Source organism: Accipiter gentilis, chromosome 1, assembly GCF_929443795.1.
Source record: "Accipiter gentilis chromosome 1, bAccGen1.1, whole genome shotgun sequence".
NCBI lineage: Eukaryota > Metazoa > Chordata > Aves > Accipitriformes > Accipitridae > Astur > Astur gentilis.
In genome coordinates this window covers 23,356,163-23,382,316 of record NC_064880.1, presented here as the reverse complement: position 1 = coordinate 23,382,316, position 26,154 = coordinate 23,356,163, and the positions used below count along the sequence as shown (strand labels likewise).

Below are 26,154 nucleotides of genomic sequence, written 5' to 3'. Positions count from 1 at the left end.
GGGGTGGATCTCACCAGAATTTAAGAGATACCATGAATAAAGGAGGAGCTTTGGCATAAAAAGGCATGAGAAAAGAGTCTCAGCCTATGTGGGAGGAGAAGGGGAAGAAAGAATTCTCCTCAGCAGTGCTGGGAGGAGGGCCTGGGACGGGTCAGCGTGCTGCGGGGCACACGTGACAGCTTGGTGCTCAGCAGATGAGCATCCTGTCTCGATTCTGCCTCTTTTCTGCAACCTTGGACACCTCAAGCGAAACTAAAACAAAACCAAACAACAGTCATGAGTCAGACCCCCGAGATACACACCCAGGAGAGTCTGGGCTTTCTTATTTCTATGTTTTAGTGTCCTTTGGCAAAGGACGTTCTCACTAAGCTGAGAAGCCCATCTCTGCTGCATGCACAACCGCGTAGCTCTCATCGCTGCTCTCGTGGGAGCCCCACGTACCCCTGTGCTCAGCTCTAACCTACTTCACACTCTCATCTCCCCATTTGCTTTGAAAAGTAGCCATGTTAGTCGCTTCTGTGTACCAGGACCACAAAACACTGTGGGAAAATGGACAACCAGGCAAGAAACCCAAAGCTTTTTTTTAGGGAATGTATTCTAACTCCTCTTGAGAGAATACTTAGCCAGACACGTGTGACTGTCTTTTCAGTATCAACGACCTACTCACTGCTGGATGTAAAACCAGCTGCCTGCAAAGCTTTCTGTAATTTTAGTGCAGCAACTCAATTTAAATCTTTTCCCACATATTATCAATTCAAAACATTTCACAATAATTATAAATTGCAAATCATTCTTTTTTCTCTGCATGATTTCCATCTACTCCATTAGTATATAAACTATCCAACAGCTACCACAAATATTTTAAAAATATCGTTCAAGGCTGTAATTAATAGTGAAACACTTGTTAAAATTGCTTTCCTTCCTATTTCCCCAGCTACCAGCAATACGTTCCCAGTTCTCTGCTTTCTGCTGTCGAAGGGACTTTTGCTGCCTGAATTTTGACTACATGAGGAGTCAGTCCCAAGGTGAGGAAATGTTGATGCTGGGTATGGGCACACAGCCCTCCAACCACGCTGTCCTCAGGCCCAGCCATGAGATATGCACCAGGGACCAGCCTCCTGACAGCCCCTGGGGACCTGCTCTGAGACACCAAAACCCCTGACTTCCAAACCCTTTGCAGCCTGGACTACCCTCCCCTACCCCAGGAGCTGATTCCCTGCAGTTCCCATTTATCTGCTGTGTCATTCACCCTTCCTCGAGTCATACTGCCCTGCAAATCCTAAATGCAACCCCTGCTCGACCAGTGCCCTCCATCCAACCATCTCTGTCCTTCCTCTGCGCTGCGCTGTCTGTGCCTGAGCAGGACCCTCTGTAGCTCTCCTAGCCACAGAGCATCAGTCTTGGTGCTTGTAAGAACATCTCTACTCATTGTTTGCAAGTTTGCAAGGATACTTTCAGCAAACTAGTCAGTATAGATGTTTCTACAAAATTGCTATTGTCATTGGCTCACTTCATTCAGTAACATCCGAAATATTTCCAAAACCCCAGCCCCCAACAACTGGATTTAAAGGCATGGGATCTGCTGGGAACAAACCCAAAACCTCTAAACTTCTTATGCTAAAGATTTCTCATTGAACTGATACAGTGACTTCTACTGTCAAGAATAATTACTCTAACCATTTATTGTAGAACTTATTATGAGAATGGGTCTTAAAAAAATAGGAGGAAAGTCAATGAAGCAAGTGCCTCAGGTCAGCTACTTTTTTAATTACAGTTTTCTGCTAAAATATTCTGTTCTTGCATTAAGAGACTGCATTTTAATACACATCTATGGCCATGAAAATCTTCAAGCAATAGATGCTAATGAATACAAACGAATGAAGCCGATTACCCCCTGGGTTCTAGAAGAGCCTTTTCCTTCTTATTTCTTTAGGTTTACAAGAGCAATATTTAGATTTAAGATTGATTATTAATTAAGATTATTTTTCTCATATAGAAAGATGTATTAATGGCCTTTGAATCTGCAGTGATTCATTCCTTGATGCAGAGTGGTTCCTCAGGGCCAGACTGGAAAACTCATCAGAGCAGCATAACTGATTTAGCCACAGGTCTGCCATTTTGTCTTTGCTAGAGAGGCAGGAGTTGTTATGTTACTAATTTTTTTCTGCTAAAAAATAAAAGCTGTTTATTTTTAGTTCCAAGATATCTGTGCTTTTTGATGAAAATAAGCCACGGAATTAATCAGCTATTTTTTGGGTATTAAGGTGGGGAAACAACTAATTGGCCTCATGCAGAATCAACAAAAATTGCCTTTTAACATTCAGTCTTAACCCCTCAGGGATTTCAGAGGGAATTAGATTATCCTCTGTATCCTCTTTCCCTGCTTTTATTTTTGATGGATACTTCTGGTTTCGTACTTGGTGGTATGTAAGAAACATCAGAATTGTACAACAGCAGTTCTTCATCTCTGACTAAGACTTCCCCCATATCTTTTAATCAATTGAACAGCATTTAAGTCTAATCCATGGACTAATTGCCTAAAATTAACAAGATTTCAGTATTATTGACATTGATAGGATTATTTTAACTGATACTAACAATCTCCCCAATCACCTGTACAATACACACAAACCCTGCAAAACTGCAATTGCTAACTGAGCTTATTACTGCATCTGCTATTCCCCTCTTGGTCTCTACAGAATAGGAACATACTCAGTCTTTGGAAGTGAGAGCTGCTCATTTAGATTTAATGTGACAGTTTTCATTCATAATTATCAAGAAGTTATTTATTTTAGTATTGCAAAAACTCGAAATGTGTTTCTGTGAGCTCAGCCTGGCAAGCTAGGCACTCGCCTTTGTTCTACCACATTCACACTGCTTGAACAAGCATCTCCAGATCCTGACACCCCAGTTCAGCCAGGCCACACACATTCAGGTCCAAGGGATCACCCTGGGGAGCAGGGGAGTGTTTTCTTCAAGAAGTGTCCTCCCTCCACTGGGCTCCACTCACATCAGAGCCTGGAGAAGATGATGTAAATACAGTTTGCCTCTCCACTGATCTTATGCTGAGCTTAGTTCAGCTGAGCCTACAGACTCAGGTTGCTAATTTTAGTTTAGCTATTGTTTTTCTTTAAGTCTCTACCTTAATCCAATTTTGACACATTGCTCTTCTAAGACAAGACATCCAGCTAAGAATACTTCCGCGCTGCAGTGTCTCCAGTGGCTAAGATCCTGCTCCGTTTTACCTTTCACTGGAGACTAAGAACAGGAATAAGTACAGCCACCTGGCGAACTAAAAGCTGCCAACATCTTATGCGAATAAATAGCAAACCTGCTCTCTTGCGTAACCTGCCAAAAACATTCACACTGCAAATTATCAAAAAAACCTCTCTACAGTATTCACCCACACAAGAGCACTTGTTCCCCTTCATTAACCAAAGCAATCAGAAAGCACAATGAGATGTACCCCTGAATCTTGGAGGTGAAACATCTATCCTTCCCCAAGATGAAAAGTCCATCAAAATTGATCTTACCACACAGTAACTGGCCTAGGACTGCCCTTTATCCTCAGTCACTTGTACTGATGACACTGAATTTATTGTGGCAATGGAAGAGGGAAAGGGAAGGGACAGAGAAGGATGATGTGTGCCAAAAAAAGAAATTTACATCAGTGTGAAAACAAGCAACTAACTTGGAGATTTTCCACCCTAACACCCTCTCTACCAGAGATAACCTAGCTCTATACAAAACACTTATTGGAAACAGAACCAGTTTGCATGCAATGTACACGCACAAAAATGAAATCCCTACTTACACGGGAAACCTTGTGCTTTCCAAGGCAAGACCCTTCTTTCAAATTGACTCAAACTATGGTTTCCTTCAGTTCTTTGGACACCCTCTATAAGGTGACCTAACTGGCTGCCTCCATCTCCTGCTCCTGAGCCTGCATAATATCCATTATGCAAAAAATACCTCAAGACCTCAACCACAAGACCACTTCAACATATGCTTAGCTTTCAGAGTACACACAGCTGCTCTGAAATCAGTTAACACCAAGGAGACATATCTGAGTGCTGGCCTGACTGCATCTTAACATTTTCTAAACGTTTCTAAAGCAGGGATTCAGAGCTCCAATCTAAGCGTACTCCCAAAATAGGAGAAGCTCTCCTGTTGAACACATTATCGTCGTCAGAGGGACTGTATGTGTAAACAGTGGGATCAGTAAGCCATCAGCAGTTGTGGGAAAACTCCACCCCATCTACCCTGACCTTTGACTACTCAATATTCTGCTGTTTAAATCAAAGAGCTAACAGAAATAAATATGTGGGATTAAAAAAATATGAATAAACATGCTCTCTACCTCATCCCACCCCCTTTGTCAAAACTATAGGACATAAATTGTTGATCTGAAGTTAAGAAACAGGGCAGTAGCAAGAGCTGTATAGCAACCCTGCACACAGAGGTCAAGCTCATGAATTATTATTTGTCTGAAATGAAGTTATCTGAAGGACCTCTAAAGCATTGACAGTCTTCCAGGATTCTGCTAAGGAGGATAAGAAGGGCAAAAAGCATCACTTACCCGAAGACACCAAAAGCCCTTAAAGAGCTGCACGGCTTCTGTGAAAGGATGTGAAATTCAGTAATGATGCCGAGAGCTAAACTTGTTAAGTGAGGTTAAGAGCCATTTCCCCCAAAACCAATTCACATTTTCACCAGCGAGTATCACCTTTGCTAAAAGAGAAGCTTTATTCTGATCTTTGCCGTTTCCCATGAACCTAGCACTAAGAAATCAATAACAGACAGCTTAGTCTGTCCTCACAAATAGATGGTGATAAACGGTGCATCCTAAAAGCTATCTGCTCTGGAAACTCCACATATCCACTTAACTGGTCAACTGATTACCTGATTTTATTTTTTTTTCCAGGAGAAACTAATTAGCTCTACAGTGTGAGGTTTTGGGGGGTGCTTCTAGATATTTCAGTTATACACAGACAGAATCCCAGTCCCCGAAAATCTTAAAGCTTTACAGTGCTTGTCGTGGGAATATGTACCTTTAGACATTGAACAAAGAAGTCGGTGAGTCACTAGTGGCACTCAAAGCACTGTGTAGCAGGTTGACAAATGATGGTGTAATTTTTCTATAATGAAGTCAGAGCAGGGAAGGTTTACATAAACTATCCAAGAGAACACAGAAAGTCAATGTTGGCACCAGGGCTGTAACCAGAGCTCATGCACATGTGAGGCTTAGTCCATCTGATCAGAAATGCAGCTCAAAGCTTGAACCCACAGTACCAGGATGTGATTACTACAGGTAGCAATGAACATTGGAAACTGATATTATTAGCACACAAAGCTTTCTTCTGTGAATCTCAAGCCATGTTCTAGCCATCCTCAGAGAGCATTCCAGGACTGCCCATTTTGCAGATTTTATCGGTCCTCCTCACAGCCTCTGCTATCACAACAAATTAATGAGCTGAACTCCCTCTAATCTTTCTTGGCAAGGCCCATAGGATGTAAGTATCAGATATCCACTGTGACAACTCACAGAACAACAAAGAAAAGGTTACCTACTCAAAATTCATCCAGGCTGACAATTCACGGCACAAAGTAGCTACCTTTGCACAGGGGCTGAACAACTAAACACCCTCATCACTGGTGCAGGCAGCCACAGGGATGCTGCCAGTCACACTTGGGCTAACTCTGCAGCCCAACAGATTGCAAGAGCAGATGTCAATGCTGTGGGATCAACCTCGGTAGCCTCTTCAAGTCAAAATTCCTGCCAATTCAGGGATTTGAGCACATGTGGAATAAAGACTGGATCCAAAGTTTAACACATTCACTCTTAAAAGCCGATACACATGCAATGGAATAAACAGAAAATTTAAGGCAGACCAAAAATACGACATGGACAGATACATGAGAACACAGTGTCCAGCAATTTTCCAAATACCAAAATAGACTCGCTGGCATGTCGGCAAATCCAGCTAGTTGTCACTAATTAGCAGTTTAACTTGAGCTCAAGCTCCACGCAGAAGCCTAAGCACTATCATCATTCATGCGAAAGCAATGACTAAGGGATCTCAGACACAAGGTAAAGTGAAGTGTCATGGGGAACAGTAATATCAGCATTTACAGTGTGCTTTTCCCAACTCCCCAGGATTACCCAGACATCGGGTGTGGGTAGTGGACTGTCACCAAGATCTATAATAATGACTTTACAGTCAGCTTCTCATCAAAAGGGGAGGAGATGTCACCCTGCAAAATGGGCACCTCGAGGGCAGGAAAACAGCATGAAGATAATAGTTTAACTATTCTGGGATGCTGAATAGTCACCACTCGAGAACTTCAACAGGAGGCAAGATTATAACAGCTTGTCTGCTTTCCTCTTTACCTCCGTTACTAAAAATCCCTTTCAAATACTGGAGTGTAAGTCTAGAGAGAGCTAGAGAAGGATGTCTGGAGAAGATCTTTGAGAAAAACATCTGAACCAAAATGATTTGCTGTTCAAGGAATGCTTTGTTGTGTGTCTGCTTTCTTCTTTTCTTTTCTATTTTAAAGCACTGGCATTGCCAAATTTAGTCAATTTTGCCTTGAAGAAAATTTACCTTTGCTGTTTAAATGAAAAATAAGAGCAAAAGAAAAAAGCAGCAGCACATGAAGTCTCCATCTGGAAACACTTTTTGGAAATGGAAACCATGCAATGCAAGAAGGGTTTATTTTCTGGCATGGTAGGACACTTAAGTTACTACTTCTACTTGTTTTTATAATTAGGGCCACAAAGCCAAAGTCAAGAAGCTTCCAAGAGCACAAGAACGTGAATGCCTGTAATGAGGCTACCACTTCACAGCTCCTTCTGCTGCCATTGTTCCTGAAGTTTTCTCTTTACACTTCATCATCCAACTGGTTTCCAAAAGGACAGTCCTTAAATGAAGGTGTAAGTGCCTATCCCTTTATGTATTAAGCAACACCTACAGTGAGAAATGAATTCCTGGATGACACTTCAATACATACACACAACGCCTCCATATAACCCTATGGAAGAGCCCACCTGATGCAGAAGACTTTTCGTGGATCCTCTTCATGCTCCCTGTGGAACAAAACCTTCACTTATGACACCCCAAGTGCCAGATCTACTTCCAGTTCGGAGGAGGCTTTCAGTTTGGAAGGGACTGACACAGCCCCCTGGATGCAATGTCTCCAACCACTGCCACTCCCAAGCACTCTGTTATTTCCAAGTACTTGGGTTGCTCACAGGCAGTAACACAAGTCTCCGAGGCCATGGTAGACATGGATTGAATTTATCTCCATGCTCTAAGGGAATATAAACCTGAGAAAGACACTTTCTGTCTTCAAGCAGAAGCAGTAGCAGCAAGCCCTGGGAAAATGAGATCTCGGCTGCAGCATTCCCAGGAGACCTCCATTGTACAAACCCTTGTTCTTTTACAGATTCTCCTTTGAATGCATGTGAGGCAAAAATTAAAAAGCGTGTCTATTTACAGAGCTCCTCCCTCCTCCCTCCCTCCCCCTAACTGCAGATAAGTAAGCTGTACTGGGCAGTCTGTACCAGAGTCCAACAGATAGTGCTGTTTCAGACCAGGGAGGAGAGGTGAGTAACCAAATCAGGGGTCCTTATTAAGTACCCATTTTGAATATTTGAGCTGATCACCACTCTTACTAGGTGGCTCAGGAAAAGAGTCTCTCAGGTTGAAAGGTCCCAAGTTCCTTAGGTGTAATAGATCAAATGCATGCCTTAAATCCAATCCGGAGACAAGCCAGCACCAAGAGTAACTGGTGGAGTTCAGGCAACATGAACTTTCCTCGTTTATACCTGCTTAAAGCTTCTGCTTTGATTTCAGGTTTACAGAGGTGACTGCAGCAATGGGACCTTGTACTGACCAAAATGTGGGTCACAGTAGAAAGAGCTACATCTGGAGAAAATGGCCAGATGCCCCATAGAATGGACAGATGGGAAGCCATGCTCCACCCACTCTTCATACAGACATGGAGGAAAGGCATTGCAAGTGCACAGGGCATGTAATCAGCCTGAACCTACAGCAGAAAAAAAAAAAAGATGATCCAAGACCAACATCTGGAACACACCAAAGATCTGGTGTCTCAGCATCCTCCTGACAGCTCTGAGCACCTTGACCAGGATGGCTCTAAAACATTGCTGTCAAACACTGTGCAGGCTCACTGAGAGTTATAGCATTACCCTGCACAAGGGCTGCCATGGCCCCAGGGAATAGGAAAACGAGCACTGCAGTATCTGTACATCTCAGCACAGCGTTAATGTTCATCTCTTTTGCTAGTCAGAGATATGACAGCTCTGCACCAAGTGCAGAGGACACTGCCACAATGTCCTTCCAAAACACAGAGACTGGAGCAACTTCCCACTGTCCGTAAAAGATTTAGAAGCTGCTCCGTACACTACCACAGGGATGGGTGCAGTCACACCTACACCTGCAAGCTAACGTGGAGATACCTGACCCAGCCTCAAGGTCCTCACCCATGGTCCTGCTAGCAGGGAAGCCACAACTTGCTGTGCATGCTGCTGTGGCCACCCTCCTCAAGGTGCCCAAGTCTCGGTGTGATTGCACGGGCAGCACTCCCTGCTGGAATAAACCATGGCAGTAACTCCAGCAATCCACAGGACTCGGAGGGTGCTAGCATTCAAACCAGAAAGAACTGACTGGCTTGAAGCCTTTGAAACTACAGAAGATAAGCTTTTTATTTCCACATCACCTGGGCGCCTGGGAGAACAGCATCATGCACCACATCCCACAACGCAAGAATTCAAACATGAACACAACACACTACACACACACCTCCCTGTGGGCTTTTCGCTGCAGTGATTTTGTTTATTTCTGCATCTTTTCAAAACAACATACACTTTTAAGTATTTTGAAGAGATTAGTTATTCAGACAGAGACATTAAATCAGAGCAAGACCTTCTCTGCATCCCTTGTTTAGACAAAAAAAACCAACCCACAACTAAAATTAAGGACTTTCACTGAGAGAGAATTGCAGGAATCTGACCTATCTGAACTTGAAAGGTGGTTTGTTTTATTATAAAGAGACCTCCATTGCATCTGTGGAGAGTCCATCTTAAAACCTGTAGAAGAGGATGACCTGTAGGTAAACCATCTAAACTTCCTTCAGTGAATCCATGGAAAACACTACTTGAGCCAGACAAGCCAGGAAGAAGGTTATGCGGGTTAAAAACATTGTCTCTTAACAGGAAGGAAAACCAGCCACAAGAAAGCCATACATAACATGAAAATAAGAGAAGTTGTTGGTGTGGGTTATAAAGTAAAGTAAGGAAAATTAGGAAATTAGTAAAGGAAGAAAATAGACAAAGGAGGAAACAGCAACCAGCGGAGTTGATATAAGCAGGAGAAGGGTTTGGTGGCAGGTGGCAGTTACAGCAGAGAAGGTCCAGACAGTTCATTTGAATAATATTAAGAGGAGGTTGAATCCCACCAGCAGTCCATCACTGCACGGGAACACTGGTGGTGGTAATAGTATAAAAGAGCATTTATTCACTAAATGACAGTAAAAGAATTCCAGTAGTAACTCAGGAGGAAAAGCCAAATGAGTTTAGAAAGACCTGGCTAAGGAAAAGCTTGCCTCACTGGTACTCTTCTTCATTACACCTCTGAATGCTGGATTTGCAGCATATCTGTGAGTGGGTATTTTTCATTGTCAAAATAATGGAAAAGCTGAAAAACTATTTGATTAAGAAAGAATAAAAAGATGATTAGCATTAACTATTTCCAACATTATGGAAAATAGAGCTTGTCAGACTAACCTGATATCTCTTCTTTCATGAGATTAAAAGTTTGGTTGATACACATAATAAAGTCATTGTCATATACTTAGACTGTAATATATTGTGGTTTCTGCAATGCATTTGACTTGGTACTGAATTACATTTTGATTAAGAAGATAGAGCAATAAACTCAGAAGACATTAAATGTATCAAACACAAGATAAATGATATGTCTCAAATGCAACAGTAAATGTCAAACACTCATCATGTAGATATGCTTCCAATAGGATCCTGCAGGGACCCATTCCTAGCCCAGTGCTATTTAGCATTTTTAGAGTGACCGAGAAGAAAGCATAAAATCAATATACATGGAGTCTGGAGATGATACAAAGCCAAGATTTGAACAGCGATGAATAACAAAGAATATGGGTCAGCGACCAAAAGTCAAAAGACTGCTTGAGAAGCAATGCATAAAAAAAAATCATGTTACAATAAGGACCAAAATATGAGGTAATAAATCTAGAAACACAAGGGGCAGGCCTTATTTACAGAACTCTGATCCAGGAAACAATAATTCTGGGAAAAAAACCCAACTTCATCATCACAGATAATCAGCACAGAATATAACAAAAAGATCACAATGGTATACTTGGTTGTATAAACATAGTATCCACTCAGGATAGAAAAGTTCTAATATCTTTGTATTTGTCCATCATGTGATACCCTCAGTTTAGAAATTACCTTGAAAACTGGAGAGAGTTCACAAGACCCACGAGAATCAGGAAGATTCTGGAAAACACATTCGAGTAAGAGATTCCAGATTCTTTTAGTTCAATACATACATTGTCTGGTCATAAGCAATTGCAGAAGCCCAAATCAATATAAGGAATAACTTTAAAGGACACTTCTTCTGCCCTAATAAAGGCATATCTGGGCACTTTTATTCAGAATGTAATGGTTTCAATTAAGTAGTTTAATTAAATACTGAATCAATGTATTTTAAGAAGTCCTTCAAATTACGTTTCCTTACAGACCCTGTAGAAACTCAAGATGTAGACTGACATGGTTTCAGATTATAGATGATTATATAAAGATCAGTACCATCAGGTGATACATCCTTTCAATACCTGGAAGTTGACACATCCAAAGTAAAGCTAAGACTATTAAAAAAAAGGCAAAAACACACACACACACACCCCCAAACCAAACCAAAAACAACCCACAGTGAGGACAGCTGAAGAAAGTCACAACCTCTCAAGGATGGCAGAAGAGTCTCCATCACTAAAAAGGCATTTATCAGCACCTGATTCCTTCCAAAAGGATGCCCCATGAGATCAAACGTGATTCCATTTAAGCCCTATATGACAGAGAGCGGACCAGATTTCAGGGGTACCTCCTGGCCTGCTTATTTAGGTATTAGCTCAAAAATTCAATCCCGTTTTTTTCCGGACATAACCGTTGAATGCGACTATGCTTTCTGGTCTGGTATCATGGCACTGGTGATTACCAGGCACTGGGGGCCCAAAATAGGATGACCAATTTAATTTCATTCTGAATCTTATAACAATCCTCCAGGAATAAAACGTGTAATCCAGTAAGCCACCCAAATCTCCACAGTCTAATCACATTATTTTAAGCCCTTTTTAATCAACTTAAATTATTTCTTCATTAATCACATTTATGCTGATTGAGATCAACCCCAATCCTTAAATTTAGCAATGAAGTTACAAAAAACCAATAAACTAAGGTAATGAAGCTGGTTTAATGAGAATATTTTTTAAAAATTCTGTCATTCATAATCAAATTATTAAATAGGTTGAGCTAGAATACATGCAACCAAATACGAAACTACGTGGGCAAGATAGCAGCATTGGTTTAGCTGGTCTATAATGCACCTGGGGGTGAAATTTTGCCTTGAGCATGCTGTCTAAAGGCCCCAGCTTTCTGTGAGAGAGAAAAGCAACTTTCAGCATATCTGACAAATGCATTAGCTCCTCTGAGGGAATTGTTTAACGATTTAGGAAGCATCCTTGAGGTGTAGGAGTTTGTACAGCTGGTGTGCAGGCTCTCTGCGGGGGTACAGGCACCACCTCCACGGGAACCCACAAGACAGATCTCTGCGGCAGCCCCAGTGCTCCCCAGCTCGCCTGGTGTGGGCAGGCGTGCAGTCCACCTCCCCACGCACGTGGCAGGCCCACGGACTTGGCTTGTCCTGTTTGTGCTTTACTATCTCTTGTCAACAAGCTTCATCACAAAACCAGGATGGGAAAACTTTCTGGTTGCTCCTCTACAAAGTGTACATACAGGTACTGAGGTGTGTCTGTATGTATACACATACTGAAAAATTTCTTAAGTATTTTACTCCCATCTACGGCTTTTTAGCTTTGCAACTATCTGCACAGTGCATACAATATATTCACCTTCAACATCCTTAGGCTGAAAAGCTAGACTGTAGGTATAAATTATGCCTGCTGATGTAAGAGCAGACTGTGACAAGCCACGAAACGTGCTACTACACTGATAAAGGAGCTGACAGGGCTAAAACTGACATACAAGTGAAACAATTATTTCAACGGTCTGCTTAGCAACAGTATGACAAATTAAACATCTCCCTTAAAAGCAAACCACAGGTTTCCCCATTAATACAAAGGAAATAAGTACTCAAGAGACTGCTGTGGTAGCATCATTAAATCATATTATGTGAATCTAAGAAGTAGGCATATTCCAAATTTTTACCAATGCAGATGCTGAGTGTTTGCATTACTCATTAAAATTGGGAGTAAATGATGCAGGTTACAAGCACTTGATAAGCCTTCACAGGAAACTGCAGCATCATAATCATCCCATTTATTTAAAGAATAACTGATTTGCTATGGTGATGTGCTACAATTTTTATCACATTTCTTCAAAACTATCCACCTTCAAGGGCAGAGCTCTCCTACTTCCTGGAGCTCTAGTCTTAGGGAGAGAAAAATCAGTCATTTGGTTCTTTTTCAATAAATACAGGACTGCAATTCTAATGCAATTTTATTCTGGCCATATATTTTGCTAAATAATTATAATTTCTTTTTCTCAGAAGTAAATTAGCTGCATGCCTGAATGTTACAGTCCCTTAGGTTTCACATAGCACATGCATTTTTATGGTTTAAGTATATCACCAACCTGGTGTAATTGCTTCCACCCAGCTAATATTTAAACATTACGAATCAGTGGCAGTAGGGGTATTAAAAAAAATAAATAATCTAACCACAGTACAGTTTTACTGTAACTGCAACATAACTTAGTATTTTATGAGAAAAAGTAACACCTCAAATCTCTAATAGTTTTGTACACTTGGAATGTTTAGAAAATGTTGAGGAAGAAGAGAACTGCTGTGTTTGCAACCAGAAAAGTGGGAACCCCCTGGCTTCTAGTTCTGCTCTCCACCCCAGGAAGAGCCCTTAGGAAACACAATCTGCTCTGGATTTGGACTCATGATTTCCGTAAGACTCCAAAATGTTTCTGAAGTACAAATCTCAGTACCTTCAGAGACAAGGCAGTCTCTGCCAGGGTCTCCATCCTTCCCCTCACCTGGGGGTGATGTGCATGGCAGAAAAGTAGGCGCCTAGCAGCAGGGATGGAAGCAGCTGGGCCAGTGGTTTTGGGAAGCTTTTTGTTTCAGGAGGTCCAAGTTTTGTATCTGCCTTCTTGAGAATGAAAAGCCACAGGCCCCATTACTAAACCACAAGCTTCCCTTATCTTGCACACTTGTCATTAACACCAACATGCACGTTCCCCAAAGCGATTCGAGAAGGACCTAAAAGCCATCTGTTAAATACTGGCAATGTTTAATTTTGCAAGTGAGCACAAATGGTGGCAGGAGCGTGGCATGAGTGAGTATGGCTCAAAAGCTGGGACAAAACGTGTGACTTATGCTGCAGAGAATTAAGCAAAAGCCACGCCTGCCAAGCAAACATGACACTTTCTATATTACTTAAGAGTCATGACAAGGATGGAAGCTATTTACAAGCAGCGTAAAAAACCTGAAGGAAAGGTATTCACAGGAAAATGTCGCTAACCTCTAGGAACCACTCCTCCATGGACAAAAATCAGCTCAAAACTCACAGTCCATTCAATTGGCCCTTTAAAATAGATTATGATTTGCAACAACTGTGTGACTTAGCAGTTGCTCATTTTAAGCTTTAATCTTACGAATGCTTACACACACATTTAGTCTCTACAGTCACACTGTTCATTTGTTAATATCCTGTTCAGCAGAAAAGAGGTGCGTTTGTGCGTTTGTTCATCCAACATCTCAAGTCCTTTTTAAACACCAGTGCTCTGGGTTTTCAAGACTCTTCGAGCTAATCCCTCCCACCAGGGAAACAGCTTCTAAGTTTGTTGGTGTGGTTTTTACATAAGCAGATATGGTGAAAAGATAAATTTTAAGGGAAAGGCTTTTTCTTGCTCTAGAAGAATTAGCTCCCTCTTTTCTCTTTCTTGTTATTTTTCATCAGTTCCTCTAGGTGGACGTATGAGCAACGAACGCTCCCTAACACGTTGCTCCAAGGTAAATAAAGGGTAAAAGAACACACTTCCATTTAGCTGCAGGACTTGCTAACTCTCTGAAAAAGAGACCAGAGGCAGGCAAGAAAGCACCCTGGCAGGGAGCCCCAGCATTGAGTACCCCACGCCCAGGGGAGCAGGGGGGACACACACTCATTCTCAGGCTGGACGGCTCCAAGTCCAGCATACTTGGGAGAAGCCAACTTTTGTGTTCTGTTTTTACAGATGACGCTATATTTTTTTTCTAGCTGGTGGCCACAGGAAAATCATACTGCTGTAATATGCCATTTAGCTATTTTTTAATGTGTCTGCCTTTTAATGGAAGACTAAAAAGGACAATAATTAAAAAAATACATAGCTTTCAGAAAATTATAGAATTCATTTGCTTTGCCTGTCAGCTTTCAATCTCAAAGCTCTTCATGAAATTTCCAGTTTTAACCCTAAAGCAAAGCTTTGTGCAATGAAGGGCAGGCATATTTTATATCTGTTTAATTATAATAATGAAGGCTTTGGTAATGCATTTAAAAGAACTACAGTATAATCAAGGCCGTATCCAGAGAACTGCTTTGTTGTACCCAGGAGATTTTGTCTGTCTTAATTAATTCTCCTCTCTCAGATGCAGAACATAGCGACTCTTGCATCGGAACTACCTCATGTAATTGCACAACGGCTCTACTTATTGCATACGGCATACATTTGTTTTTCAGTGCAGTTTCTAACACTATCATCATACTTCTTAAAGCAAAAACATAGAAAACATAAAAAACAATCTGGACAGTGTCTTTGTATATACTGAATGGTATGCACATGCTTCAGTCTTGTGGTTCAGCAAAGGAGCAGCAGTAAAATATGAATGCCTTAATGCTATTATTAATCTGAATCAGATTAAATTCTCTTAGTCCACATAAAGCAATCGTTCTTTACTTACCTTGATAAAATGAAAGCAGAATCTAGCCTACAGGAGCAATGTATGAGGTTCATGGAAATCCCATTCTTAATTATACCCTATTTTCTGCATACATACTTTATGGTATATTTGGAGTCAGGAGAATGGTACAAAACACTGTAGTAGCACCAGATAATTTACAAGTAGATTAAAAAAACAAAAAAACTATTAGAACTACCATAGACAGTAAATGCCATAGCTCATTAATTTCAGTGGGTTTTGTCTCTGCTCACTTCTGATTGTGAATCAATATTGAAGCTTATGTAAAATATTTTCCTCCTTCTGCCTATACATGAACAAAATGAATTAAAGTTTTTTTTCCAGACAGTGTTTTCAGCTGGGATTGCTGTTAACTGAGAGAAGGAAAATAATCATCTCTTTGTATGCAGTAAAGTGGCAAACATTTTTTAACTATGTACTTTGGAAAATAATACATTTTTAACTCATTTTCCAAAGTCAGTTAAATTATCTGTCAATGAGTTCTTGAGCTACTAGGTAAATTGAGGCATGTCAGATACTCTGTAATTGCTGAATGTTTTCTATTGATCAAAGCACGCTCTTGTAGCTCAGCAAACTGAAATGGCACTGTTGCCCTTATGAAAAATGAATGCTTCATCCTGCAACCATTTGCTAGTATCTGAAAATGCAAATACCAGTCTAAGTGCTCCAAGTGAAGTGCGGTCATTTGGCGAGCTCTGTGCACCACCACACCGACATAGGTATTTCGGTTGTGCTGTTTCTGTTAAAAGGGTGACACAACCCAACCGCAATCACTGGTTCCTTCCTAGACCCTGAAAGAAAACATAATTTTCTCCTATCAATAACAACATGCCCCAGAATAAACTCACATGCAACATTAGAAAAGAGTACGAAACTACAAAACCCACACCATCCAGACAGTAGCCAAAATACTGATTACAAAGGATAAATTTGGAAGGGGTCTAAATACATCCTTTCATTCCAGGGTCAACATGGCTATCGGAAGTGGTAGAAGGGAAATAACTAAACCTGTGAAGAACTGAAGGGTAGAAGATTTTTAGAGTATTAACTCAGCTGGGCTGTCACCTTGCAGGGTTTATAGGTTACTTCTGGTGGCACACTCATTCTGGATACCTTAATGCTAAACTTCGAGAGTTTTCTCTTTCTCTGCTGGCTGAAAACACAGGGCTTGAAATAGAATTCTGAAATCTAAGTAGGAGAATATACAAGACTGGGTATGAAGCAGGATTTCCTTGCATCCCATTTCTGAAAGGCTCAAGTACCGATATCACATATCATTGTATACAAAGGTACTTGTGTATCAACCACTGAAGCAACAGATCTGACTCCACACTAACATTCACTTAAGCAGTTCAGTTACTTTGCTTTGCGTAAAGCATAGAGCTGATGATACATCCCCAGCTCTTGCTGAGTCAACGAAACATTTAAACACAGATTTACTGTATTCAGTGAAACTTAAAAGAGATCTTTTAGCACTTTGCTGATCTCGGAGACTCACCCACAGTCATGCAGGACATAGAGGGCTGAGGAGCCTTGAATGCTGCCGACACACTGTTATATTGAGTGACAAAACCATCCCTCTGTTTTCAGAGATTGCTCTAACTCTGTATCAAACCTACATGTTTTGTGAATCACATCTTCATGGTAGGAATATATCAGCACACAGTAAAAATAAGTCAAACAGTTGTCTAAGCAAAATAAGGCGTTTGTTTGCAAGTGCAGAAAATATACGGTACACCATTCCTGAATAATTTTTTCAACTAGACTGCTTGGGATATCTTCAGAAAAACCAGACTACATATGTGAAAGATAATCCTTTTCATTTCTGACCATAAACATGATCTGAGGGCAGGTAGGAGAAATGGACTTGAAACCTCTTAACCTAAAGCATATCCCTTTGACCATGAGTTCCCCAATAATTGAGCAAGATGTAATAAACGGTTCAGTTTGGATAATACCAACTGTTGGATTCTTACTTAAAAGTTTCAGTGTAATTGTTTTTCCTTTTTGTATTTGAGTGTCCTTGTTCATGCAATACGAGAAAAGATACGCAGAAGTCCTCCGTTACCTCTACCATTTTCTTTTTATACGCTTAAGCAGTGATGACATGAAAAAAAATGTTTATTTCAGCAGAGTTTTGTGTAGAGCTGGTCCAATGCAAAAGCAAAACCAGGTTCACAAGCAGTCCATATGCACAGCCTCATTAAGAAAATTACACACTACCCGTAGTTTAACCAGAATTTTCAGAGACAGAAAATGCCTCTTAAGTCTATGAGATGCAGGTGTTCATGCTAGAGGGAAGAATGGGACTAAAAGGCCTGGAAAATTTTTTCTTGTTTTCCTATTTAAGCCTGTGCAGAGAGACAGGCAATGTTTGGCAAATAAACGCATTTTAAATACACATCCTGGACGTGTTTATACTCGTATTTGTGAATAAAACAGGGAATTGAGACTAAAGCTGTGTTAAGTCCTGTGGCTTCAGACAGGACACATGGGCATGACACACAAGCATGAGCACAGGCGTGCAGCTGTGCGAGCACACGTCACGCACTGACACAAACTTAACACAGAGCCGTGAAGGGATTTCACCACCTCCTTTCCAAGTGCAACCTGTAAAAAAACTTGGTACATTCCAAGCCATTGCAAGAACAAACATTTTCTCCCACACAAATATCTCCTTGAAGCCCAGAGAGCAATCATGTCTTGCCAGGGTGATTACGCAGCATCCAGAAGGGGAAAGAGAGGCAGAACGAGACAGGAAGAACTCCAGCAGGGAGAAACTGGGAAAACCAGAAAAAGACTTCTCTCCTTATAATTACCTTGGTAGAATAATGGCAGAATTATACAAAAGGAGCAACCAGAGCGCCTTCCAGCATACATTGCTACTGCTTGGATTAATCAGATAGAGCTGTTCTTGAAACTGATACATAAATTGACATTAGTTCATTCTGCATGTATAATTTCAATTCACTCTCATTTTTCACACCAAATGATGTCAGATTTTAATTAAAATCTTTTAACTGAAAATTAAAATGTCAGTGGTGATGCACAGATGCTGCTGAACAGATTTATCTTCTCCCTCTCATAAATTAAAAAAAGAGGAAATACCTAAGAGCAAGAGTTTCAAGTGATACTCTGCTCAGCCAGCATCAGGGACTGAGCATCACTGAATTAAGTCCCAGGGTTGTATTTTCTTTCTAAACATACTTCTTGCTGCCAGTTACATGCCTGCAGGGTCAGAGACTACCCAGCTAAACTCTATTATTCAAATAGCAGGGGAATGTAAAAGCAAATAGCTCCTAAATGCAGTATATCAGTACAGTGTGTGCCCAGTGCACATCTTAGGAAACTCCAAACAGCTTTTTTGCTCATCAGACAAAAGATGGCCCCTTAGCAAAACCGAAACCTTGAACTCCACCACTGGTACGTCACCCCACACAGACACACATGAGTGCGTGCTTCTCTGCCTCAACTCCCCCCCAGCCAAGGCACTGCAGACCCGCATTTGGGCGAGACTCAAATGCAATGGCTGAACATCACCTTCCACCTCTCCAAAAACATTCATTGGTGAGTTTCACTGGGAGAGGTGATAACGGAAGAGCCACGCAGTGCGACACCCATTTTCCAGAGCTGCTGCTTTAATGAAGTCTAACTCCACTCCTGCTAATTGCTTCAAACAAGCTAACCTGGTCTGACACACCAGCACTCATTTACCAACAGCTTCCAAGGGGTGTTCCCCAAGGTCCCTTTTGGCCCTGCTACTACCATCAAGCTCTCAACTATTTTAATCAACAGACTGTTCAATCTACATCCAAGGTCCGCAGGATCACTGGCATGAAGTGAGACCTGCAGCTCTTTTCTCCAAAGCTGCTATTTCTGGTGTTTCCAGAGGTTCTTCTGTTTGGTTCAAAGGAGTCAGAGTTACAAACTTTCTTTGTCCACCTCAAACTAGCCACCAGCTTCAGCCTGAATTTCTAAGTTCACATGTGCTTTGGCTGGGCCCAGCATCATAAGCAACCAGACCCTACTGATGCTGCTGGCCATGTGCAGAAACACTTTCTCTGATTCCACAAATAAAGCCCATTCCATGGCTTAACTTCATTTTCTAGCTACAAATTAAATAAGAGAGACAATAAAATGTTGCCTATTGCAACGTACTCTTAAAGTGAATGGGGAGCCCTTAAGTGGAGTGGGAACATAAACAAAAAATAAGGCATGAGTCACAGAGAGCAAGTCAAAGCGAAAAAAAAAGGAAAAAGAATACTGATACACAAAGGCGGTGAAGAAATTAGGAACAGAAGTCATAAGCAGAAGCCCATGTAGAAGTGGCTCCCAGGCATGGGCAGCACACTTCAGAAGTGGACAAGCTAAAGACCTTTTGACACCTCTCTCAGTTCAACTTTCCATCCTCATTAAAAGAGCACCTGAAAAAGGAAACCTCCGCTCTCCAGGGAGCACATTTACTTCTCAACAAATGTTATCAAGAGTTGCACTACTGATGTTGATAAAAGGAGAGTAGCTAGTTTTGGGTTCCCACTGATTTGATGAGGATCTGCTACTCAAACTGCTAATGGTGTGAGCCTCATTTTCTGATGATTTGTTTCTGTGTTCTCAGTGACTGCATTTATCCCCCTTTCCTCACTGCTGAGGTATCTAACATCACTGTACCTGTCAGGTGCTGGGAAATGAAAACTACTTCTCTGCAGTATTAAAAAGGCTGAAAAAAAGAAAATGGGTATTACTAATGGGCAGCTCCAGCCCCGCTGTTCGTACAGGATACGGCAGTTCCACAGAGATGAATTACGTTACATATTTGCACATGGCAATTTGCACTGTACAGGAAATACTCTTCTCCTTAACTGAGTCTCGCTGTTAAAACAGATCAGCCAGCAAAAAAAGAAAGAATAGAGGTCAGAATGGAAGAAAAGCCCGCCTGATCTTTTCAGCTGTCTGCAGAGCGCAGGCACGTCCCCACTAACCCCTCCAGCCGGTGTGCTGCTGTACGCACCACACAGCCATGCATGGCAAAGACGGGCGATGCAGAAGTTGATCAGCAGTTCTCATCTTCGAGACCGAAGGCCAAACTGAACCAACCCCTGCGGCGGCAGCAGAGGCACACACAGCCCCCAGCAGACCCCCAAAGCAGAGACCTGCCAAGGGCAGCCAGGCAGCACAGCAACACCCGACGTGCCACTGCTTCACCAGTGCCGGCTCTGCCCTAACCTCCCAACAAACCCAAGCATTCTGTGCGTGACTGTTACCCAGAGTCGGTTCCTTTACTGCTCGTCCTTCGTAGAGCCGAGGCAGGTTGGCCAGTTGGGGGGAACCCGGCAGCCTGCGCAGAGGCAGCGGGCACAGCCTGGCTGGCCTGCGCTGAACAGCAAATGCTTGAGACATCCAAGGCACCCTTGCACTCAGGCATGCACACAGTGATTCACAGCATCCATTTCAGTTGCCAAAACTATTTAATAAACCACTAGTAGACTTCAGGCTTGAAATTTCCCAGGGATGTTTAGACTGAGAGCTCATACAGTGACAAACTTCTGGCTTTGAAAAAGACTGTTAAAACCTATCTTTGGTCGTTTACACATCCTCTCTTTTAGTGTGAGACCTGCCATCTGCCTACTGCAATTTGCCAGTTACGCTGCCATATCACCAGCCACCCTGCTGCTGCCGTCGTGCTACTATAATGCAGACAAAAACCTCTCTTGGTGTTTTCACCCGCATGCTGCTTTTGGACTGTTGCCTGAGGAGCAGTGAGTGGCTTAGGGTTAGAGGCAGAGGGCAGGACGCCTCAGTCATTTATATCCCAAGCATTGCCATACAGGCAGGCTCTTCCTCTCTGGGAGCAGAGAGGAGTGAGTACCAACACTTCCGAAGTCCAAGTGGGGAATCCAATCCCAGTGAGCTGACACCCCTCTGATGGCACTGCAGAGAGACTGCCCGGCACCAGCCCCTCCATCACGACTGCATGCACCCCTGCATCTCCTCCACCCTGCTTTTTGGACACTAAGCAAGGCCCCTGAGAACTAATTAACGTGTCAGCCCTCCCACAGACCCCTCACCTGACCTTAGACACAGCCGAATTCTCCCTCCTTGCATCAGCTCATCACCTGCAAGACCAAAATCACTCACGTGATTTCCATCCCTGCCTTGCCCTGCAGAAGCCGAGCTGGGGGAGCAGCACATGGAACAGCAGTGGCTGTGTGTTCGAGCAGGGGCTGCATGTTCACACAGGGGCTGTGTGTTCAAACAGGGGGCCAGTCCACCTAGCACGCAGTAAGTTCATGTCCCCTGCTCCTTCCTCACCTGCCTGAGCCCAAATGCATACAGCAGACGGTTTAAAAACAGACGTAATTTGAATTAAATAGTAGTCCTAACACATTCCAGGAACATTCCTGAAAATGAAGCATTTGGATTAATTTTATTCAAAAGTCTCTGAACAAACACCCAGCTCTACTGTAACACCACTGCTCTTGCCTTGCCTTAGTAATTCAGTTCCCACTGTGGGGGCTATTTATCTTGCCACATAAAAGCCATTTCTCCAGTCAAACCTCTATATTATATATGGTTATTTTCTCCCTTATCATAAGCCCGCTAATAGTCTATTTCATATGGAGGCAAAGCACACAGCTGAATGATGAAGGCGGCGGCAGAGAAGCAATCCTGCTCACGCAAGGGACCTCTCCCAGGATTTTAAGCTGTTTGTGAAGGCCTGACTCCAGTGCCACGCTGGCTGTACATCACTGTGATTACACTGACTAGGTTATTCTGATTTACTGGAGAGAGAGACAGAGAGGCAGGAAATTGGCCCAGCAATGATGTACTAATGTATACTCCTCTCCAGAAGCTCAGTGCCTCTAAATATGAAAATGTTAAAACCATGTTTTTGATAAGCATGACAAATCACGTAAAGTCATTACAATTTTATTAGAGGAAACATTTTCAAATGCATTGATTAAATTAGGAATAATGACTTGGACCTAAAGTTATAAACCTTTAATCTCATCAGCACTAATGACCTCCTGAAATAGAAGGGAGGAAGCCAGCATCTTCAGGGCCGAGAAAGAGCACACAGCACACGACACCAGCCCTTTATTGGCCACGCTGCAACGGATAAAACTAGGCAAGAAGACAAAGACTGTGGAGACCCAAATCAGAATCCAAATGTTAAATAGCTTCAGCTCTCTCTGATATTAACCACTGTTTAAAGTGACTTAGTTCTTGAGCTCCAATACTTTGAGACACTTAATGTAATCAAAAAGCAGCCTATATAAAAGCAGTAAGTGTTATTCTGTGCATATTCACAATGAAGCATATGGAAAACTGAATGTGTTCAACCTGTAATTGTCTTCCCAATGCAAATGGCTTCCGGCGTGCACCTTCCAATGCATAAGTTGCATACAAACATCCCACAGACCAAATAAAGAACATGCAGCAAGGAGCTACCCGTAAGGTAGCATTCACCCTCCCACTCTGCCATAACTCCACCACTCTTCTCTCACAAAAAGTCCAACTCCTCCCTGATATAGACACTAACCTCCCTCCACAGACCTACTGAGAGGAGGAAGGCAAGTGAAGGTTTAGACCTTTCACTGCACATAGAGCCTAAGGATCGATACAATTGTCCCTTACCTCCCTGATGTTGACTGACAAAGAAAAAACATCATCACTGAGTGGGCCTAACCTGTAACCTGTATTTCAAGGTGCCACTGTCAAAATGAGGGAGGCCTGAGCTTGATAAAGAGCAAGGAAACAAGCAAAGATAACCATGCATCTTCTTAAATGTTCTCCTGGGTCCTGGAGGTGGCCAGGGCTTGTTCTCATCCCTGCCATGGTTGAGACAATCTCAGGGACACGTACAACCTAAACTCGTCTCCAAATGTCTGCACACACTCAGCAGACCGGGTGGAAAGCAGATCGTGGTCCTCACGTCCTGCTTCCCAGGCCCCGAGGATTCGCGCGTGACTGACACCTTCTCCCTGCAAGTCTCCCAAGAAGTCTCTTCACACTGAAGGTACTTCCTGGTGGAAACAATCAAGTAAAACTAAATTGCTCGTGCAATACTGCGTACCTAATTGGGGCCTTTTATACTGAATCCTCTTTTTATTCTCCCCTAACAGCAAACATTATATAGGATGTTTCACCCTATTTTCTTTTCCCCCTCCCATGTGTAGCACTTCCCCTCTTGCTCTGTGAAAATCCTAAGCAAGATGGAAGAGTGAAATTAATATATGCTACGTCTGTCAAAATACAGACAACAAACTGGGAGAAAGTAAACTGTTCTTCCCTAAACTCAACAATTCTCATTATCTTACATGTTTTCTGTAACACCAGCAAACGTAAGAAACTGCTGATGGAAGAAGAATTATTTTAACAAAGGTTGTTCTCTTCAAATTTAACATTACTAGGGAAGAATAAAATAGCAAATAGTGCATCAATGTGGAAAACGAGCAGAATTATCCAACTGCTTTCCCCCACCTTCCCTCTTTTATGCAGTTTATAGATTTATGTACTTCTCTTTCTCGCAAGGACTACATCACAGGAGAATGTATGATTCATTCATTAGTTCATTAAACTTCACCAGCGTAGCTTCATCTGTCAGGTAAATGGGAAACACATACTGACAATATACAGCTCTGCATTAATGCCACTTCTGCCTGTCTTGCCATGAGCTCAAAGCCAAAACACAAGCCTCACCCCAAACAGGGAGAGATGTAGCTTAACCTCCCTTCGAGACTTAAAACTCATGCAGCACCCTGGGCCCCACATCAGAGTAACCTGTACGGTGAAAAACTGAGTTTCAGAGCTTTGCCTGTGAACCTCTGGGACACATGAAAAGCCAAGAGCTTGCTGGCTACAGACACCTTCCTGCATGCTGGAAGCTAGAAAGATGCTCTTCTGTGCACCCCTGTAGTTTGCAGGAACACAATAAAGAAATAATCTCATGTATGTATCCAGGAACAAGAGAGAATGATTCACCTTGCATATTTTGTGCAAATGTAGTCTAAAAGTCCAGACAACTAATTACTTGAAGTGGATTGCTATTATAAGATTTTTTTTTTTCTTAAACTGTAATTCCAGATTCAAGGTATGAGTTTGGTTGCTTTTTCTTCCCTTTCCTTTATTACAGGAATAAAATTTCTATTATTAGTCTGTCATTAAATTTGTAGTGCGTGCAAACACTGATAGGTGGTTTTTTGCTCTATCAATCTCTGTTCTTTTGTAACAACTGGGAACTACATCTTATACGGCATTACACATGAAATATTTAGAACAAACAAAAAGAGAACGCTGGCTACCCACACACATTAAATATCTGATAGTAAAGTGAAAATAATACATGTGGTAGTGCAGCTGCACAACATTACAATAACTGAGTTTGTCTACCAGCTCTCATGCCACTGAGTTTCAGCTTTTTTCAGTATTCTTACCTCTTTTTTTTTGTTGTAAATAAAGAGACTTCATTTCCAAGCTCTTCCCATCTTTATTTTTTCCCTTGAACTCACCTCTGAGAGACTTAATGAGGACAGAAAATTGATCAGCAAGTACATTTTATGCCTTATTTGAAAGCACATAATGTTTCTCAAGTCCTCTTTGTAGGGAAGATATTTCTGGCACGTCCTTCTCTTCTACAAAAATATTAAGAAGAAAGCTGGAAGAGAGAGACATGGCAGCCCAGGACTTGGGCACAGGCCTGTGCCTTTCAACTTTCAGAGGACGATTCACTTCAGGTCTACAGGTACAGGGTTGGGCGAACCACTGTAACATAGTGCCGTTGTAGCTGCCACTGTAAAAACCATGGTCAATCTGTTATCCCTCTGGGGATCACGGCCGCACTGCCGCTGTCTCACAGGCACTTTTAACAGCAGCCAGTGCTCACGCAGTAAACAGTGTGATGGCAATCAACAGATCGCCACCATAAAGGTCTGCCCTCACACCTGCGCTTGCACAGGCAACTGCAGAACTCCTCTGCAACTTTCATGATACACATTTTCTTGGCTGTTTACATATGGCAATAAGGAAAACCCACCTACTAAAGCAATTCCCGAAATCAGCTGCGCCTGCCCATGAACATCCTCTTTGTATTGTATAAGTCAAGCTGATGTTGAACAGGTCACATTGCAAATTCCATCTTCATGTTACTGAGGCCTCAAAGGATTTTGGGGGGTGCTGTATGGGGAGGGAATATTCTGCTTTTAATGAGCCCTTGGCTCCTACAAAAATTGACAGTAACAAAAGTTAGCTTCTAAACCTTCATTGATTTCAATGTGCAAATTAATCACTCTATGCAGAAAAGGAAGGGGAAGCGTGGCAGAAATTGCATACACCAGATTCCAGCCCAGGGCATGCTAACCTGCCAGCTGGTGTCTTGGTGCAAAAGCTGACAAAACCACAGAGGTCCCTCGTGTGAGCACACAACTCAGCATACCATCATGAGGATCCACTGGCAAACCCTTGGTATGACAAAATGCAATTATTTGGTTAGCACAGGTGTGCTTTTAAGACACCAAGACTGCATATCCCCCCCAGCTGCGCACTGCCAGCCCTCCCCAGTGGCAGCCCACCGTGTTTTAGGACCGATCAGAGAGATTTTGCTTACTCAGGTCATGAACCTCCAGTGCCCCAAGTAACTTGTCTGTGCTGAAACTTGGTTCCCTTCGAGAAGTGTGAGGCTCACTCCTGTTCTGTCTTTATTAAATTAAAAACAAAGCCACAAACAAATAATGGTTGGTGTTCAAACCCAAATCTTCATCGATTTATGGACCACTATTTACATGTGGGGGTTTTGTCTCCTAGAGCCTTCCAATTCAAAATGAATTTATAGTCCTGTCTTCAGAAACAGAACATTAACCACAGAGTGACAAGACATCAGCATGGGAGAAATAAACAA

The 26,154-nt window shown here is 42.2% G+C and overlaps 1 protein-coding gene across 4 annotated transcripts in view; it reads right to left on the bottom strand.

The window, feature by feature from the left end:
• The window catches only part of PLCL1 (phospholipase C like 1 (inactive)), a 213,417-nt gene that overhangs the window by 47,547 nt on the left and 139,716 nt on the right, over positions 1-26,154 (bottom strand). The window lies entirely within an intron of this gene.